Source organism: Stegostoma tigrinum, chromosome 33 (assembly GCF_030684315.1).
Source record: "Stegostoma tigrinum isolate sSteTig4 chromosome 33, sSteTig4.hap1, whole genome shotgun sequence".
NCBI classification, from domain to species: Eukaryota; Metazoa; Chordata; class Chondrichthyes; order Orectolobiformes; family Stegostomatidae; genus Stegostoma; species Stegostoma tigrinum.
Window position 1 is genome coordinate 15,569,915 of NC_081386.1, and position 16,948 is coordinate 15,586,862.

Here is a 16,948-nt window from a genome sequence, read left to right on the forward strand (position 1 = left end):
TTTCAAAATAACTACCATCGTGCTGCACTTGTTTACCAATAAGCTGCTCAATGACATCCAGTTTGTGCTCTGCCAAGATCACTCACTTCTTGATTTGGTTATAGCCTCAGTTTAAAACATGGGCAGAGCCGAATTTCAGAGCAAGGGGACAATGGTTGATTTTGACATTTCAGGCTGCATTTGACTCAGTGTGACATCAAGGAATTTCGGCAAAATAGATGACAAACTGTCTGCTGGTTGCAGTCCTATCTGGCACAAAGCAAGATGGTGGTGATTATTGGTCGGTCAGTCATCTCAACTCCAGGACACCTCTGTAGAAATTTCTCAGGGAAGCGTCCTAGACCCAAACAACTTTGGCTGCATCAATGACTTTCCATCCATCATAAGGATGAAGTGGGCATCCATGTTCAGTATCATTTTTGTGACTTCAGAATCTAAAGCCGTACATGCCCAAATGCAGCAAAGACCTGGACAATAGCCAGGTTTGGGCTTAAAAGTGATAAGTAACATACGTGCCACAAATTCCAGGCAATGACCATCTACACTGAGAATCTAATCACCATGCCAGGACATTCAACAGTATTACCATTACTGAATCCCCCACTACCATCGTGGAGGAAGTCACCATGGACCAGTAACTGAGCTGGATTACCTATATAAATACTATGGTGACAAAAGCAGGTCAGATATTATGAATCTTGCAGCAAGTAACTCACCTTCTGACCACCCAACGCCTGGCCACTATCTACAAAGGTGCAAGTCAGGAGTGTGGCACTTTACTCCCTACTTGCCGGGATGACAGGGTGAGGGTAGGATGGGATGCAAACTCCAACGAGCTTGGCAAAGCAGTCCACTTGGTAGGCACCACATCCAAAAGCATCCACTCCCTCCATTATCGATGCTCAGTAGCAGCAGTAAGCACCACCTAAAAGATGTGCTATAGAAATTCACCAAGGTTTTTTAAACAGGACATTCCAAACCCATAACCTCTACCACCTCCAAGGACAAGGAGTGCAGGTACATGGGAACACCACCCACCTCCTGCAAGCTCCTCACCAAGCCATAATATCCAGATTCAGAAATATATCACTGCTCCTTTGTCATGATCCTGGAAATCCCTCCCTAACAGCACTGTAGGTTTACCATTAAGCACACGGACTGCAATGTTTAAAGGGCAGCTCACCACCCACTTTCTCAAGGACTTTCCCTGTGATGCCCCAATCCCATTAATAAACAAAAATAAAGAAGAAACACACTGAGACGGGACATCACAGGTGCAAAGTAACATTTCATAGAATCAAACAGTCACTTTCTGCCATCTTTCAGTATGATTAATATTCACTGTATGCTGTTTCAAAGCATATGGACCTAATTCACCATTCACAGGAAAGACCCATAAATTATGATTTTCCAATAATGCAATCATTTTTCGCCTTGGTTGCTAGATAAACTCAACAGCAGTCAACATGGTGATCAACGTTTTGTTCACGTTTTCTCACATTTCCTTCAGAGAACTTTCTCAGATCACTGAACTGATTATAAAATCAGAATGCTGTCCAACCAAAAGATAAAAAGGTCCTGATTTAAGGCATTCAACCCTTCTGCTCTGCCATTCAATCATGGCAGATATTTCTCAACCCCATTCTCCTCTTAAACCTGCCCGTCTTAAATACATTCAATGGTTTGGCCTTCTGTGGCAATCAGTTGCACAGATTTACCATCCGCTGGCTAAAGAAATTCCTCATTTCAGTTCTAAAAGGTGATCCCTTCACTCTGAGGCTATGCCCTCTGGTCTTAGTCCCTCCTACTGGTGGAGATAACATCTGTCTACTCTATCCAGGCTTCTCAGTATTCTGTAAGTTTCAATGAGATTCTTCCCTCAACCTTCTAAAATTCAATATGAGATACAGAGTCCTCAAACACTCCTCATTTGACAAGTCCTTTATCCCAAAAATCATTCTTACAAACCTCCTCTGGACTTCTTCCAAAGCCAGCACATCCATCCTCACAATCCATATCCATACAAGGTCAAAAACTGCTCACAAACATCTTAAAAATAGTTTTCGTACTACAACACATTGTTTCTCACTATCCAATAAGGAAACTTTGGAGAGAAGCAATGTGGCAACATGAAGCCTTGATCAACATGTGTACAAAGGAATCTGCCCTAAAATACAAATGCTGTAGAGTATTTCTTCAATGGAGTCTGTGGTCAAATGGATTTGAAATTTTTAATCCTTTTGGTTAATATTTTACTTGATGCTATCAATCATAATTTTTGCAAGAACAGTTAACCCAAAAATCTCCCACATTGGAACATTCCCTTCTATTTCTGTATTAAAGCAAGTGCTCATCCCTCACCAACACAACAGCTCATTAAGCCATTACATTAAGAGGCTAATACAGTCTACAGAAAAACAAAGTCCAGAAGAGGGATTCTCTTTATTCTTAATATTACACAAATATGGGAGTTCTTATCCATGGGAGAAGTCTTATGGCAACGTTATGAAGTATTGACAAGTGTGCTGAGTTATGTACATGTTCAGAAGTCGCACGACACCGGGCTAAGGTCTGATTGGTTTATTTGAAATCAAAAGCTTTTGGAGTGCTACTGCTTCATTAGGTGAAGAGTATTATCTATATTTATCAGCAAACTAAAAAGACAAAAATTTTGGTGAACACAAGCTATGAAAACAGAATCAAGGCTGCTCATCAATAGTATGCAGATTAGGACAAAAGGTTATTTTAATGCACCCAAATTGGAATGTGAAAAATCAAATAAAGCTTTCCCATCATACAGAACTAAAGACATACAGACTTCCTGCATATACAACGCAACTGATAACATGAACGAGGCCTGCAAAGGAACAACAGCACAATACGGAGATAACAAGGTGTACAGCTGGATGAACACAGCAGGCCAAGCAGCATCAGAGAAGTATTGGCCTGCTGTGTTCATACAGCCCTACACCTTGTTATCTCAGATTCTCCAGCATCTGTAGCTCCTACTACCTCTGAAACAGCACAAATACTGATCCTTGCTTATCAAGCATAGATGACATTCTTCTCATGACTACACTGAAGTGTGCATCAAATGCAAAGTAAACATTTCTACTAATCAAAAACAAATTTTCAACAACATTTAGAAAGAAATGACGCCCCAGACTGCTCAATAAGCTCTGCAATGATTAGAAAACAAAGGAAAGCTCACTAAATCTGCGCAAAACACAATGTACTATAACCAAAATTCTCTTTATGGGATGCAAGATTTATTCAGATTCATCTTCAGCACCTCTCAATGTTAAAGATTGCTGTGAAGCCAATGAATGGCCAATTAAGGTGATGCATTTCTACACCTCTGGAATTAGGTCCAATCTATTCCTTTCCCTGTCCATCTTGAAATTTTGCTCAGTGATTTAACAACTACACTGCAGTGAAAAGGCCAAAGGGACTGAACATATCATCTCCAGACAATAGTATGAGAAACAACGCAAATCAATATTAAGCACAATCCAATATACGTGGCCTGAATTATTGTTTTTATTTTAAATTACAAAGAAATAAAAACTATTTGGTTATGGCTACCATTTAGACTTATAACTAGATAATATCACTTTGGGTAAGCTCATAGCCTTACCTTCAGTGCCTCACGTGGCATTCTCTGATCAGACTGACATAGCATCCACTGCTGACTTAACTGCCCCCAATCGTCTCCCTCATCTCGGTGATGTTATTAGTATCACCTCCTTACTATTTTGTTTGCTAAATAGCATCAATTATTAGGCCTTGGTGAGTACATCAATCAGCACCTGTACCCCCTGCATTGTATTTAGGCACCTGTTTTGAAGCAAACTGACTCACACCCAAATCTCTTTTCCTTACTCTTTTAGCAGAATTTTCTTTGAGCACCTTGATTTGCACCCCTTCTTTCCCGGCACCTTAAGCCCCATCCTGAGTATTTCTTTCTTCACCAAAATTCCCTCTCACTTCTTCTGTGTCCATATCCTCTTTCATTGTGCCAAGTCTCATTTCCTTCTGGATCTGCCCAGGAAAAATGGTACTCAGCAACGTCTTCGGCTTTTGTGTAGAGGCTCAACAATGGAACAAAAGGTGAGCAGTACCGGCAGGACAGCTCCTCACACAATTACGCGGCAGTCAGCTAATTAGATTGCAATCATGTAGCACATCTTCCAGCAGGGGTGGGTGGAAGGTCGACGCTTAGCTGTTTCCTTGGAGGATGGAAGATTGAACACCATATTTAAAAGGCACCAAACCAGGAGTCTCACTGGACCTCTGCCAGGTTTGTGTTGGGCTCTGCAGCATTGTATGCCCTCTATTCACTTGCCATCCTCTTTGCATTCCCTTATTTCATCAATCCCCCTCCCCACAAAACCACAGATAGAATGGCACACTGTTTTACAGATGCTTCTCTGGAGATTCTCCTGCAGGCCGTCCAGGAAAGGCAGGGATACTGTTTTCCAGGGACGGCAGCAAAAGGCCCTCCCATTTGTCCAAGGCAGCATGGATGGTAATGGGCAGCATATGTCCAGGGGGATGAAGCCCACAGAAGGACCAAATGCTGTACCAGGATAGGTGGTCTACACATTTTAAGAGAAATTAGAGTTGGGTTTAACACTGAAAACTAGCAAGCATAAGTGCAGAAGAATTCCAGATGGAAAAGAGGGTTGTAGACCTCAGAATGAAATGAGTAAAGTGGATTAAGAGGGGTAGTTCTTACTCTGCAAGGTGTTACCAGCTGCAGGACAGTATATGTTTACTAGGGAGGGCACAGCAGCACACATCATAGGCATGCAAGCTCATTTACTTGGTTATGAATCCTATGGACTGACACCAAATCCTTCTGCTGCCCACAACAAACCTATCAATGAAAGTGGGAAAGACTCAACCGAGGTACCCCTGATGTCAAATTCCTTGCTCAGCTGAAAAATGGGCTGCTGATCTGGCAGGGAAGGACCTTAGGCAAGAATCCATGAAGAAGAAGCCAGAAACTCCACAGAGTCCAGTGAAGATTCCTCCAATTTTGTGCTGACCAATACACGTGCACGACTGATGTATGAAACTTAGGTGAACTATTTCTATCTTCTTCAGGCTTCCAGACCAGCAATAAGAAGAGATAAAGACAAAAATCTATGCCCAAGTTGAACTCCATCACTCCCTCAAATCCCCACAGAATGCATCATCATAGCATTCCCTATACTATCCACTAGCAGAGAGATTGTAGATTAGGCTAAGGTGGTGGGCACAATGCAGCTGATGAAGCATGTAAGAGTTCAGATCTCTAGTAACTTACTGTTTGAGATGAAACCTCTGCATAGCACCCTCCAAATGAGAAGCCTCTGGGTTCAGTGAAGTACTTCAAATTAGAATAAAATACAATACATGCAAGTAGACTTCCCAACAATTGCCAGAGAACACGACTGCACATCTTGAAGCTTCCTAGAATTCGTCAGTTTCAACCCACTGTCAGGCATTGGATTCATTGCAGTAGTTCCCTAACACCTTCCTTTTCATTCCTGAGAAACGCACAAGATCCTGCCCTGCATTAATTATGGTCACAATTTCAAACTTCTAATTCTTGAACTACTGGTCCTCTATTTGCCGCAATGTTTGTCCGGTTGAACATCTGTTTATCACTCCCTCTCCTACCATTTCAATATCTCTGTCCCTAATGCAAATCCCTCTCGCATTTAGGCTATTTCCTTTCTGCCAAAACTGCTCATTACACCAGGACACAACTGAAAAGATCATCTTCACTTCTTTTCTCTATTGCCAACTGCCCTCTGCTCTGTTCCTTCCATCTTCAACATACAAAAGGCATTAGGACATGTCTGGCACTATTCAGAAAGAGTTATTCAGCTTTTGCACCAAGGTATACCCTTCCCATCTCCAGCAGTGAAACAACAGCTCTCTCAAGTTGCACTTCTATGACCTCGACGAGGCGCATCAGCTACTTCCTTAGCCCAATTAACAACTGGCAGCTTAATTTACCACCTGATACTGGAATTGGTTCCCTCTCAAGATAATAGACAATAGGTGCTGGAGTAGGCCATTCGGCCCTTCGAGCCAGCACCACCATTCATTATGATCATGGCTGATCATCCACAATCAGTATCCTGTTCCTGCCTTATCCCCATAATCCTTGATTCCTCTATCTTTAAGAGCTCTATCTCTTTCTTAAAAGTATCCAGAGAGTTGGCCTCCACTGCCTTCTGGGGCAGAGCATTCCATATATCCGCCACTCTCTGGATGAAGAAGTTTTTCCTCAACTCTGTTCTAAATGGCCTACCCCTTATTTTTAAACTTTGTCCTCTGGTTCTGGACTCACCCATCAGCGTAAACATGCTTCTTGCCTCCAGAGTGTCCAATCCCTTAATAATCTTATACGCCGCAATCAGATCCCGTCATCCTTCTAAACTCAAGTGTATACAAGCCCAGTCACTCCAATCTTTATCAACCAATAATGTTCTTCCTCCCTGCCAAAAATCACTCCCTGACTAAAAGTAGCAAGTAACATTTGTTTCAGGTAAGTGCCAAACAATGACCATCTCCAACAAGACAGAATCTATCGCCCCTTGATGTTCAATGACATTACCATTGCTGGTTGCTCCAGTGGCAACATCCTCAAGAGTACCATTGACCAGAATCTGAATAGGATCACCCATGCAAATACTTTGGCTACAAGATCTTGAGACGAGGAATCCTTTGATGAATAACTCACGGCCTGTCTTCCTAAAACCAGTCCATCTTCTGCAAGAGATAATGGGAACTGCAGATGCTGGAGAATCCAAGATAACAAAGTGTGAAGCTGGATGAACGCAGCAGGCCAAGCAGCATTTCAGTATCGCAAAAGCTGACGTTTCGGGCCTAGACCCTTCATCAGAGCCTCTGATGAAGGGTCTAGGCCTGAAACGTCAGCTTTTGCGCTTCTGAGATGCTGCTTGGCCTGCTGCGTTCATCCAGCTTCACACTTTGTCATCTTCTGCAAGAAAAGTCTAGCATTTGATTGAATATTCTTCACTTGCCTGGATGCATGTAGTTCCAACACTCAAAATCATCCAGGACAAAGCTTGACATTTGACCAGCACTCATCCTCTACCTTCCCTACAACCACAGAGGAGGCAGCATTGCACGCCATTAACAAAATGCACTGCAGTAAACCCAAGGATCCTTCAACATCACCTCCTAAACACACAACCTCTAACCACCTAGAAGGACAAGGTCAGCAAGATGCATGGGAACACCACCTGTAATTTCCCTCCAAGCCACGCACCATTCTGACTTCATGCTATAAAACTGCAAGGTCAAAAATCTCAGAACTTTCTTCCTAGCAGTACTGTGAGGTTTCATCAGACCCCAGGGACTACTGATTCATGAAGCAAGTGCATCACCACCTTCTCCAGGGGAATTAGTAATGGGCAATAAATGCTGTCCGAATCAGTGATGCCCACATCCCAGGAAAAATAAAATCAAATATCCAAGTGAATGAGAATGTTATTAGCTGGGCATCCTTGACTCAGTGGTATTGCTGCTGGTTCGCACTAAACACCAAGGCCTAAGTATCATACAATACATACATAGTCTAAATTGAAAATTACAGTGACCAATTATTCAAGAACAGTTCAACGGTGGTAAGACTTCTACTCCTTGGCCTTAATTCATGACGGTACAATTGGCAAAATGCAGATCACTTCACACTGTAAAAATTAAACTGGTAAACTTCTCAAGTTTTGTCTTCATTGTAAAAGCCAATTCTGACAGTCCCAGCCACTGGACTACAGTGTAAATACTACATGTCATATTTGAAAGTGTTAATATTGTGAAGCATTGTATCTAAGTTATTAACTGTCCATCAGGACAGTTTAGTGTACACTGTATGATTGATGCTATCCATAGTTAAATGTTTACAAAGCCAAGTAACTCTAAGCAAGACATCAATAAGCTTAAAATAAAAGTGCCTCCAAAGCTATCCAAGAAAGACAAACACCGCAAGTCAAGCTCAAAAGTAGGTTACATTACATACAAGCTATACTTTTTGACAAATTTAAGTACAACGAAAAATCCCAATATAAGTGGCTACTTAGAAAATGTTTCCCAGTTGATCTGCATAAGCTAAACTTTAAAACCAGCAATAAATGAAGATCACAGAACATTAACAACTCTCCATCCAGTTCTGGATATTTTTTTCAGACTTGTCAGTCAGAAATGGTTTATATGTACATCAAAATAAAACATGAGTGGTGAAAGCTAGTTAGATTTTAGAAATAATTAGTACAAATTATTTCAAGTGCCTCTCATATTTCAGGGTAACACCTCCCCCAACACACACACACACACACACACACACACACACACGCACACACTTCTGAAACAAGAACCTTTCTGCAGATTAATAACGTCCAGGTTTATTTCCACATCAAGAGGCAATTCCTTTCTTGGGATGTTCCATGTCACAGGCTAAACACTCTTAAAAAAACATCAGGCAGAGGTGGAAGCAGTATTAGCAGCTGCCCCCTTCTCACCTTCATTTTCTGAAAATCCTCCGCAGTTGATCCAGCACCAAAGTCAAAGTGTGTATTACACCAGAAATGCTACTTCCATGCATCATACAGCAAGAGGTGAATATTTTAATCCCTGAACTCCTGGACTGGAGAGAAAAATGAAGTGTGCATCTTTCTCTGGGAAAATGCTTTTTGGCATGGATTATCTCTCTTCTTCAAAATGGTGGAATAAACACTCAATGTTTATAGAGATATGAATGGGTTAACAATTCTGCATCCACTAAAAATTATAACAACAACAACCTAGTTGTGATTTGACTCAAACTCTTTGGCTATTTTACTTTTTACTTGCCAATTTTTATATTCGTTTCCAAAATAAATGCATTTTAAAAACTTTCCTCCCAAATGCAGAAAATGTTTGGAACTAACCCAGATTTAGTAACTGCCAAAAGCAGCAAAAACAAAATGAGAAAGGAAAATTTCATGCAGCAAGCATTTAGGTCTAGAAGGATTTCAACATGAAATTAGGCGGTAATTGAAAAGAAACAACATGCTGGGTTACAGGAAACGAGCAGGAGAATGGCACAAAGTGAAATGCTCAAAGGAGCCAGTGCAGATACGATGGACTAAATGGCTTCCTACAGTGTAACAATTCTGTTACCTGAAAATGCTAAAAAAATAAGGTTCACATTTGAAATACACAATGTGATTATTTGGAGGCAAATGTAGCAATGAGCCTATTACACTCCATAATGGCTAAGTCAAGTGGCCTCTTACTGATTGATCAGCACAGCTTGTGGAAGGAATGTTAGTCAACAATTACTGCCTACATTTCTTCAAATTGTGTCAGAGAGGAAGACATTCAACAAAGGTTCTTGAAGACTTCATATTAAGTGAATATCAAATTCAGTCTGAGTTAACAGCTTGTTTTAAAGTATCTTGGGGAGAGGCATTAATTTAAGAAAACAACATTGAATAAATGCACAAAAAACTGTCAAAAGGAAATTGATTGGTGGTGCCATCTCAACAAGCAACTGAGACAGCTCTCTGAAGAAGAATCTAGGCCCAAAACGTCAGCTTTTGTGCTCCTGAGATGCTGCTTGGCTGCTGTGTTCATCCAGCCCCACACTTTGTTATCTGAGACAGGGAATGCCTTCAGTAAGGTTTGATTGCCTTGATGAAGTTAGAAGATTGTTGTGAAGAGGTTGAAGTCTTTTTTATCCCGACAGTCATAATAAGATTACTCAAATAATTCTCATACACTACACTTTGTATTGTCTTGTGCAATAAACTTTTGTGTTCTTCTAAGGACATTGGCAGCCTCTTGCAAATATGTTCAGTAACTGATCTCCACAGTAAACAAAAATGATCTTTCAAGCCAGCTACCACTCCAATACCAGGCTTGCCCAGTGAAACCATCAAATGAGCTCAGAACAGTAGTAACACTTGGATAGAGCTGCACACCAATAGGTTTGATCTCTTTTATTAGCTGGAAAGTTCAAACAGTGCAAATTCAGAACTAAATGCTAATAATGCTTTTAACTAAGAAGTCAATTTATAAGGTAACTGGGCTGCTTCCATTTCATCAAATACACATCTCAGATGATCAATAAATATCAATGCCCCCTGAAGTGCATCGCTCAATTTCAAGTGCAGCAAAACATCATTTTGACTCCAGGATAATTCAGGCCCTCAGGCAGAATATTATTTTTAAACTAAGCAGGAGCTCAAAATACCAACGAAGCAAAGTTCAACCTATTGGCAATGCCATAGTTGTTCAAGTGACAGTTTGGAATGCTGCCAGAAGATTCAATGACCCAAACCCATGGTAATAACCTCCATAAAGGATTTCATTTCCAAGACATAACCCTTCAATCAACACAGTAATCCACTTTGTGATTTACAAATCAAAACAGTTGAAACACAGTCATTACTTCCTACGGCTGTCAAAATCTATTATCATACTATTTAGTTCCTTTCAGAACTCTTCTAGATACCTTCTTGCCTAGGTAGAGCTGAGACAAACTTGCTTAAAAGAAGATTCAGGCACAGCTTACAAAATAACTGACCAGTTTCCAATACTTGAGATTGTATCATCAGAAATTGGTAATTTATTAAACTTCCTGCCCTCAGAAGCATCAACTGTGGTGGATATATTTTAAAACTTTGCTTTAGTATTTTAAAATAACACAAAAAGCAGCAAAGAAAGCTAAATCAATTTGAATTCTCCTGATTTCCTCATACTGAACAATTGCACTTTTCATAACTCAAAAATTGTTCATTGTCCACTTCATTATTTGTTGTTTCAATTTCTGACCATGCTTTTTACATGGAATACATAGGAATCAGTCCATAAAATAACTACGGACTCTTAAATAACAAAGTGTGGAGCTGGATGAACATAGCAGCAATCTTGGGAGCACAAAAGCTGACATTTCGGGCCTAGACCCTTCAACAGAAAAGGGGGATGGGGAGAGGGTTCTGAAATAAATAGGGAGCGAGGGGGAGGCAGATCAAAGATGGATAGAGGAGAAGATAGGTGGAGAGGAGACAGACAAGTTAAAGGGGCGGGGATGGAGCCTGTGGAGGTGGGGAGGTAGGAGGGGATAGATCAGAAAGAGGAGGACGGACAGGTCAAGGGGCGGGATGAGGTTAGAAGGTAGGGAATGGAGGTGTGGCTTGAGGTGGGAGGAGGGAATAGGTGAGAGGAAGAACAGGTTAGGGAGGCGGGTACGAGCTGGGCTGGTTTTGGGATGCAGTAGGGGGAGGGGAGATTGTGAAGTTTGTGAAATCCACATTGATACCATTGGGCTGCAGGGCTCCCAAGCGGAATATGAGTTGCTGTTCCTGCAACCTTCGGGTGGCATCATTGTGGTACTGCAGGAGGCCCAGGATGGACATGTCGTCTAAGGAATGGGAGGGGGAGTTGAAATGGTTCGCGACTGGGAGGTACAGTTGTTTATTGCGAACCAAGCATAGGTGTTCTGCAAAGCAGACCCCAAGCCAGCCCACCGACTCCCACAGCTACCTAGAATACACCTCCTCCCACCCACCTTCCTGCAAAAATTCCATCCCCTATTCCCAATTCCTTCAACTCCGCCACATCTGCTCCCAAGATGAGGCATTCCACTCCTGTACATCTCAGATGTCCTTGTTCTTCAAGGGCCGCAACTACCCCCCACCTCCCGCAGTGATCGAGAACACCCTTGACCGTGTCTCCCACATTTCCCGCAATTCATCCCTCACACCCTGTCCCCGCAGTAACTGCCAAAAGAGAAACCCCTTCGTCCGCACATACCACCCCACCAAACTCCGGATCCAACACATCATTCTCCGACACTTCCGCCATCTACAATCTGACCCCACCACCAACGACATTTTTCCATCCCCACCCTTGTCTGCCTTCTGGAGGGCCCACTCTCTCCGGGACTCCGTTGTCCGCTCCACACTCCCCTCCAACCTCACCACACCTGGCACTTACCCCAGCAACCACAGGAAGTGCTACACTTGCCCCCACACCTCCTCCCTCACCCCCATTCCAGGACCCAAGATGACTTTCCACATCAAGCAGATGTTCACCTGTACATCTGCCAATGTGGTATACTGCAACCGCTGTACCCGTTGTGGCTTCCTCTACAATCGGGGAAACCAAGCAGAGCCTAGGGGACTGCTTTGCAGAACACCTACACTCGGTTCACAATAAACAACTGTACCTCCCAGTCGCAAACCATTTCAACTCCCCCTCCCATTCCTTAGAAGACATGTCCATCCTGGGCCTCCTGCAGTGCCACAATGATGCCACCTGAAGGTTGCAGGAACAGCAACTCATATTCCGCTTGGGAGCCCTGCAGCCCAATGATATCAATGTGGATTTCACAAACTTCAAAATCTCCCCTCCCCCTACTGCATCCCAAAACCAGCCCAGCTCGTACCCGCCTCCCTAACCTGTTCTTCCTCTCACCTATCCCCTCCTCCCATCTCAAGCCACACCTCCATTCCCTACCTTCTAACCTCATCCCGCCCCTTGACCTGTCCATCCTCCTCTTTCTGATCTATCCCCTCCCTACCTCCCTAGCTCCACAGTTAATGTTAGAGGATTCCCACTCAAATCTTGTGCAGGAACCTCCTGTCACTAAAATAGGAAATAACAAGATGTAGGGCTGGATGAACACATCAGGCCAAGCAGCATCGGAGGAGCAGGAAGGCTGACGTTTCGGGTCTGGATCCTACTTTAGAAATAAAGAAGGGTCCAGACCCTAAACGTCAGCTTTCCTGCTCCTCTGATGCTGCTCGGCCTGCTGTGTTCATCCAGCTCTAAACCTTGTTATCTCAGATTCTCTAGCATCGGCAGTTCCTATTATTACTAAAATAGGAAAGCTGTCCAGGAATTACCACAGGTAGCTGGAGAGAAGAAACACACCTGCTTTTGCAATCATGTGATGTGCTCCTCAAGTTAAATTTTCAGCAGCACTTAAGACACCTGTTTCAGGGCAAATATGTGAAGCAAGTTGGAGCCATAGTTCTTTTTCCAAGTGAATAAGGGAGGGGTGTAAGATGCCAAAAAACTGGATGATTGTGTAGGGTAGGTTGAGGGGTCGGGTTACAGATTTTGGCACAGACTTTTCAGATCCAGTGGCTAGGGTTTCAGAGATCAGGGGTGCTGTTGGTGGGTTCCAGTTAGTAGTTATCTAGGAAGTAGAGTGGATTTTCAAATGCTCCAAAATGTCCAACTTTAATAAGAAGGATTCTTGAACAGTTCCAAATGCAGGCAAATTGCCTATCATGTGAAGCAGTAAAACAAAAATGAATCAGAATCCCTACAGAAGGGAAGCAGACCATTTGGCTCATCGAGTCTACACCAACCTTCTAAAGAGCATCCCACACAAACCAACCCTCCTACCCTACATTTACCAGGGCTGATCCACCTAGCCTGCACATCCCTGGACACTCTGGGCAATTTAGCATGGCTAACCCACCTAACCTGCATATCTTTTGACTATGTGAGGAAGCCAGAGCACCTGGAGGTAACTCACACAGGTGCAGGAAGAATGTGCAAACTCCACGCAGGCAGTAGACTGAGGGTGGAGTTGAACCAGTGTCACTGCTGCTGTAAGGCAGCAGTGCTAACCGCTGAGCCACCATACAGGTCCACAATTTTGCAATGTGATAATGGGAACTGCTGCCTGATGTACAATGAAACACCTTGAAGTTTTGCAAATACACAAAATGTCTATTTATATTGTAGATCTGCCTCTTCATTGGAAGCCTGTATTCTTCTATTCCACATACTAATTGTCTGAAGAGTGACAGTAAATGTAAAACAAAATTGATTACATGGTGAAAAGCAACAATTCAACAAGCTGATATTGTATCAGTGATAATGGGAACTGCAGATGCTGGAGAATCCAAGATAACAAAGTGTGAAGCTGGATGAACACAGCAGGCCAAGCAGCATCTCAGGAGCACAAAAGTTGACATTTCGGGCCTAGACCCTTCATCAGAGAGGGGGATGGGGAGAGGGAACTGGAATAAAACAGGAGAGAGGGGGAGGCGGACCAAAGATGGAGAGAAAAGAAGATAGGTAGAGAGTAGAGTATAGGTGGGGAGGTAGGGAGGGGATAGGTCAGTCCAGGGAAGATGGACAGGTCAAGGAGGCGGGATGAGGTGGTAGGTAGGAAATGGAGGTGCGGCTTGAGGTGGGAGGAAGGGATGGGTGAGAGGAAGAACAGGTTAGGGAAGCAGAGACAGGCTGGGCTGGTTTTGCGATACAGTGGGGGAAGGGGAGATTTTGAAGCTTGTGAAGTCCACATTGATACCATTGGGCTGCAGGGTTCCCAAGTGGAATATACTCATTTTGCAAATACACAAAATATCTATTGCTGTTCCTGCAACCTTCAGGTGGCATCATTGTGGCACTGCAGGAGGCTCATGATGGACATGTTGTCTGAGGAACGGGAGGGGGAGTTGAAATGCTTCGTGACTGGGAGGTGCAGTTGTTTGTTGCGAACCGAGCGGAGGTGTTCTGCAAAGTGGTCCCCGAGCCTCCGCTTGGTTTCCCCAATGTAGAGGACACCACACCGGGTGCAATGGATACAATATACCACGTTGGCAGATGTGCAGGTGAACATCTGCTTGATATGGAAGTTCATCTTGGGGCCTGGGATGGGGGTGAGGGAGGAGGTGTGGGGGCAAGTGTAGCGTTTCGTGCGGTTGCAGGGGAAGGTGCCGGGTGTGGTGGGCTTGGTGGGGAGTGTGGAGCGGACAAGGGAGTCGCGGAGAGAGTGGTCTCTCCGGAAGGCAGACAAGGGTGGGGATGGAAAAATGGCTTGGGTGAAGCTGCTTCACTGACACATCACATCTTCGAATAGTTAATCCAATGGAAAAATGTTAAATAAAAATGCCTGTGGGAAAGACCTCATACCATTTAGGGAGCTAAAAGAGATGTCAATTGCTACATCCCATCAAAGTTTACACTTCTGAGTTTACTGATTATGGCAAAGGCTAGTCTGCATCTGTTCAATTGCAACAAGCAGAAATTAGCCACCATATAATTGCAAACACAGGCTTGTTGCTACAAGCAACCCAGCCACTTCTGGAAAGCAAGATAGCATATTCATGGATAGTAGCAAGTAAATGTATACCCCCCTCATAAATGGCAGGGAAACAAAGGACAGTCTACAGATCAGTCCGTTCTTCTTGTGTTGTTCATCTGCTTAGCTCATCTGATCGTATTGCCTCTTCAACGGAGCTTTATCCTCAAACAGGAGAAAAGGCTTAGGTTTTTCTTGGTCTCCACAGATCCAATGGCACCAGTCCAGATTAGCAGGCACTGGGCTCTCTGACCTTAAATGATGATTGAAAAATACAAGTGTCAAAAGATCCATAGAAACTATCTACTCAACAAATCAGAAATATCCTCTATCCGGTGTTCAAACTACTGAGCTAATTGATATCTGCGCTAACTCAGGTTAGGTGAAAAATGTAAAGTATTCAACAGTGTTTGCTTTTCAAAGCCACCTACCAAAAGTTTATCTGCTAATGGGATCTATATAGCGAAATGAGAGAAGGGAGGGAGAGAAAGAGAAATCAGGGAAGAAAGGGGATTAAAGGATCCCCTGAATTTCACATGCATGAAAGTTGCACTAATTCTATTTTATCTAGTCTGATTGTCATTTGAATAGAATTACCACAGCTGAACAAAAAGAAAGCCCTCTGCATCTGAAAACATTTTGTAACTGTCCTGACTAAAGAGCCCTCAGGAATGCAGGAGCTTATTTCCTGTCAACAGAATAATTACTGGAGGATTTCTAAATAGCGGAGGTAGGGGAGAATGGGGGTTGGGGCTGAGATAGAAATCAAATCATTAGGATCCATGAAGGCTGAAACTTTTGGGGAAAAAAACTAAGCACATTGGGGAGATGGGATACTTACTTTTTAAAAAAATATCTATTTGTGTTTTCTCTTGGACACATCCTCTTCAAAATGCTGTACTGCTTTTATATAATTGATTTTCTACTACTGGCATCCGCTTTAATTTTCCATTTCCAGATCCATTGCCACTTTAGAATTTTACCCTCCATTTACTTTTTATTTCACTTATCTTCATGTTCTATCTACCAAGTCTTAAGTAATCTTTTATTCCTTCTTTAAATTGCCTTTCCTTCCATCCTCCTATTCAGCTCATGGGCTGTTTTTTTAGGGGTGGGGGGGTGGAAGCTTCAACAGGAAGGCACCAATAATGTTTTCTGTAATCTTCAGACATCACTGAACCAAGGAAGTTGTGCTTAACTGAAAGCTGACCAGCATTAACAAAATTCCAGACTAGCAGCTTTGCCTTCATATTTGTATTGATAGTGGTGTACAAAAAAAATGAGCTCCAAAAGAGGTTCATTCTCCACAGCAAGAAAATTTAACTTTAGCAAGAGATTCTTAGTTATTTCCTAAATCTGTGTATCCTACTGATGCTCGATTACAGAGTTGAGATCAGAAATGTAAAGGATAAACATCAGTCAATTCGAGTAACACAAAATAACCCATGACAGAGTTGACCTCAAATGGAAAAGAAAGTTGGGTGTGGTATAAGAGATAACAAAGTGTGAAGCTGGATGAACACAGCAGGCCAAGCTGCATCTCAGGAGCACAAAAGCTGACATTTTGGGCCTAGTACCTTCATCAGTGCTCCTGAGATACTGCTTGGCCTGCTGTGTTCATCCAGCTTCACACTTTATTATCTTGGATTCTCCAGCATCTGCAGTTCCCATTATATCTGTGGTATAAGAGAGCCTGGTAGCTATCCACTTCACACTCTTGGTGATGACCACTTTCAGTCCTACACACGTAGCTTAATTTACCCTTATACATTTTTGTCCCGTTCATCAGCTTACCCATTCTGCACACTACTGACCTTGTACGCAAAAAAAACCCCAAAA

At 42.8% G+C, this 16,948-nt stretch overlaps 1 protein-coding gene across 4 annotated transcripts in view; it reads right to left on the reverse strand.

Moving 5' to 3' along the window:
- The window catches only part of LOC125467354 (protogenin-like), a 125,629-nt gene that overhangs the window by 79,474 nt on the left and 29,207 nt on the right, over nucleotides 1-16,948 (reverse strand). The gene's annotated exons all lie outside the window — the stretch shown is intronic.